The sequence below is a fragment of the Dromiciops gliroides genome, chromosome X (assembly GCF_019393635.1).
Source record: "Dromiciops gliroides isolate mDroGli1 chromosome X, mDroGli1.pri, whole genome shotgun sequence".
In the NCBI taxonomy this organism is placed as follows: Eukaryota; Metazoa; Chordata; class Mammalia; order Microbiotheria; family Microbiotheriidae; genus Dromiciops; species Dromiciops gliroides.
Genome location: NC_057867.1, coordinates 55,323,641 through 55,327,648, shown reverse-complemented (window position 1 = coordinate 55,327,648; position 4,008 = coordinate 55,323,641). Strand labels below are relative to the sequence as shown.

At 38.5% G+C, this 4,008-nt stretch overlaps 1 non-coding gene across 1 annotated transcript; it reads left to right on the top strand.

Annotated features, from left to right (window-relative positions):
• Positions 1-1,211: 1,211 nt before the first annotated feature.
• On the top strand, positions 1,212-1,318 carry LOC122734224. The gene has a single exon (XR_006354030.1). It is a non-coding gene; the product is annotated as a U6 spliceosomal RNA (small nuclear RNA).
• Positions 1,319-4,008: the final 2,690 nt, after the last annotated feature.

Below are 4,008 nucleotides of genomic sequence, written 5' to 3'. Positions count from 1 at the left end.
TTTTCAAACTAAGCCAATATGTAACCTGCAGGGACACTTCTGTATGGGCTAGTGGTTCACTGATCCAGATGCCCTCTGAGTTTTCTTCCAGATCACAATCATAACACTGTCATCCTTTCCCCAAAGAGATCCAATGAGCTTGGCATCAAAAACAAGAGTCTGATGGAAAGATGACCAAAGTGGATAAAGGGGGAAATTAAGAGAGAAGGAAAAAAAATGTCTATGACTTGATAGGGGAGATAAGGGAAAGGGAAAGGAAAAAGCATTTATATAGTGCCTATTACTCGCCAAGTATTGTGCTAAGCACTTTACAAATATTATCTCATGTGGTCCTCACAATATCCTGCTATTATCCCCACTTTACAGCTGAGAAAACTGAGGCAAACAGAGATTAAGTGACTTGCCACAAAAGCTAGGCAATGTCTGAGGCTGGATTTGAATTCAGGTGTTCTTGACATCAGACCCAGTGTGCCATTCTTTTATACACACACACACACACACACACACACACACACACACACACATATTATATGTAAACATCCTATTAGCCATGGATTTCAGGGCATTTTTTGATTTGCCATGACTTTCCAGTGATGCTAGGATTTTAAAACCAAAATGATGATGGTAACTGGTTTTCACTGCCATTTCACATTTTAATTTAGGAGATTGAATCAAAAGCATACCCATCATGACCTTTATTAACTTGTCATTATCTCTTCCTCCACATTGTCTAATTATCTTTTTTTCTAATATCATTTTTGTTCAAGTCCATTGAATTCCATAATAATATATTCAGAAACAAAGTTGCTTTTACCAGAATCATTTTATAAATTAAGTTAAATACAGGCAAAATTTATGGATTAATTCACCTTCAGACTCTAATTGTGTTTTCTGAAATGATTCAATCAAGAAGGGAGTTTTGCTGTAATTTACCAGCAGTGACATAAGTATAGATTAATTATAGACATAGGTATAGAGTAATCAGTAAAACTTGAGGATGTGGCCTGGGACAGAACCAAGGGATTACGGGATTTGAGGTCAGAATACAGACAAAGAAAAGGGCTTGGTAAAGGAAAACAGAGGGAGCGGTGGTAAATCCAGAGATTACAATGAGATAAGGGAGAAAAGGAGGTGAAGGGATGCCTACAGACCACTTGTTCATTACTTTACTTGAAACAACAAGCTCTTTTTAAGCCAGAGGGCCAGCATTGGTACTCGCTTTGGCAGCACATATACTAAAATTGAAATGATACAGAGAAGATTAATATGGCCCCTGCGCAAGAATGACACGCAAATTCGTGAAGCGTTCCATATTAAAAAAAAAAAGAAAAAAAATTTAAATTAAATTCAAAAGAAAAAAAGAGGGCTGGTATCGGAACTATGAAGACTTGTCCCACCTCTGGCACACACTGGCCATGACCCTGAGCAAGTTACCTCATCTCTCATTGAACTCTAAGCAACTCTTGAAGGCAACTTAGTCGTAGAGAATGCCAACGTGCATTGGGAGAGGGAGAGAGAGAGAGAGAGAGAGAGAGAGAGAGAGAGAGAGAGAGAGAGAGAGAGAGAGAGAGAGAGAGAGAGTTTCTTCTTCTGTGAGTTCCATATAACAATGAAATCACAGGTCCAGTCTCCAACTTTATGTGCAAGGCATTGTACACTGAGGATCCCCAGGCAAAAACAAAACCGCCTCTGCCCTTAAGGAGATTAGAGTTTAATAGGAGAAAGCATGTACACAGAAAAACAAATGCAAATTGTGTACAAGATATATACAAAGTAATTTGAGAATCTGGGGGGGTGGGGTGGTTAACAACTGCGGGGATCAGGAAAAGCCTTGAAAAAGTCTAAGAATTCTTTGTAAAAGTTACAGTTACTAGCTCGTTTTTTCTTACTTTTATCAACTGATAATAAAAATATACAATCATCCATAATGAAAAGTAGACCAGGAAGTCCTTGGGCACATGTGGTGGCGGGGAGGGGTCAAAAGAACTGAGAAGGAGAAGCCTGGGAGCCAAGGCTAAACTTCATCAACTTTATCATTGTCCACAGGGGTCAGCTAAGATGAGATAATGATACAAAAAAGGCAAATGACTGGTGTCTCCTCCATTCATAAGAGTCGATTGAATTTGGCGCTGAATGCAATGGAGTAGACTTACTTTTGAGAGAAACTGAACCCAAAGAACCAGTAGTCTGAACAGGGGATAACTTAGAACCAGTATAGACCTCTCAAGGGCTACCAAGTCAAAACATCTGGGACTTCTCTGGAATAGGGGTCTATTCTCAGGTGGAGACTTGATTCATTGTTGGCTCTTGTCATTTGAAAACTTGATAATGTTCTTTTGGGAGACATGAGAAAGGAGGCCTGTCCAGACTTGGGGGTAAGCCTGTGCAAAGGTACAGGGACAAGAGGTAGAATACAGAGAATCAGGAACAATAAATAGGTCGATTTGGCAGGGATATCAAGTGTGTGAGGAGGAGTAATGTGAAATGATTCTGGAAAGATGGGACTGAGCCAGATTGGGAAGGGCTTTAAATTAAAAATTGATGAGTTTGTATTTTATCTTAGAGGCAAAGGGAAGCCAATGAAAATTCTTCAACAGGAGGTTACAATGGTTAAACCTCTACTTTTGAAATATCAGTTTGACAGCTATGTCACTGAGAAATTGAAATAGGAAGAGGCTATAGACAGAGATACCCATTAGAAAACTATTGCAGTAGTCTAGGCAAGGGGTGATGTGACCTTGACCTAGAGTCTTGGCTGAACAAGTGAAGAAGAGTCCAATGCAAAAGCTGTAGAGGTGGAATGGATGAAATTTGACAATTAACTTGATATTGGTGGTAAGGGGCACAGTCATGAAATCAAGTTGTGTTATCCAATTAATTCATTCTTTATTAGATGTGGGAGACTGAAAAATGTTCTGAGCTCCTAGAGAATGCATTGGTGACCACCCCCTGGTTATTTCTCTACTTTCCAGGACACTTGCTGTGAGCTAATGTGCTATTAATATGGAAGGAGAGAGAAAGAGAAAACCCTTTCAATAAGAGCTCCTAGTTTCTTTTTGGATTATCTCCTGCAAAAGGCTGATTTACTGTGTGTTTCTTCCATCTGGCAGGAAGCTAATCTAAATATGAATCAATCTATGCAGAAAATAACTCCAGAAAATTTTAGACATTCATAACTTCTCAAAGATTCCCCCCTACTCCAACAATAGCATTTTTGTCATTCTTTGCAGTTGGGTAAAGTTTTTCAATTGAAATAAATTCAGGCTATTTAAGGAATTGTGCAGCCTGGTACGTAATGCCTTTTTTTCCTGCTACTGATCCAAAGTAACTCATATTCTCCACGTTAGCACATACATTAGTAATTTTGTTATATGAAACAGTTTTGGTCATTAAAAAACTCACATTAATGCCATATTCATAAATTGATAAAAATGACAAAAATTCATTTTCAAAGATCTGATTCTTGTTTTGTTGAAGCACAATTTTTGTTGTCTATTTTCTTCTAATACTACCAGAACCAACTACCTTTCTCAATGTAGATATGCCTAATGAAAAAAAAATCATTTCTCTAGCTCAACTCTTCCATATGTATTTCTGTGTGTGAGAGTGTGTGTGTGTGTGTGTGTGTGTGTGTGTGTGTGTGTGTGCGCGTGCTTGGGTTTTCAGCAAGGAATTCCTGGCTATACACGCTGTTACCCATTGGTTTAAAAAAAATCATAAAAAAGAGCCATTCACTCTGCCCAACAGTAGAAAGAATGCTGGATTTGGAGTCAGAAGGCCTGAATTATATTCCAATTTCTGTTGTTTATTCTCTGTGTGACCTTAGGCAGGTGATTTAATATCCCTGAGCCTCAGTTTCCTCATCTGTAAAATGAAGAGGTCAGACTAGGCCACTCATTGAGTCATTTAAGTAGTATCCAACTCTTTATGATCTCATTTTGGGGTTTTCTTGGAAGAGACTCCTACTCCAGCTCATTTTACAGATGAAAAACTGAGGCAAATATGGTT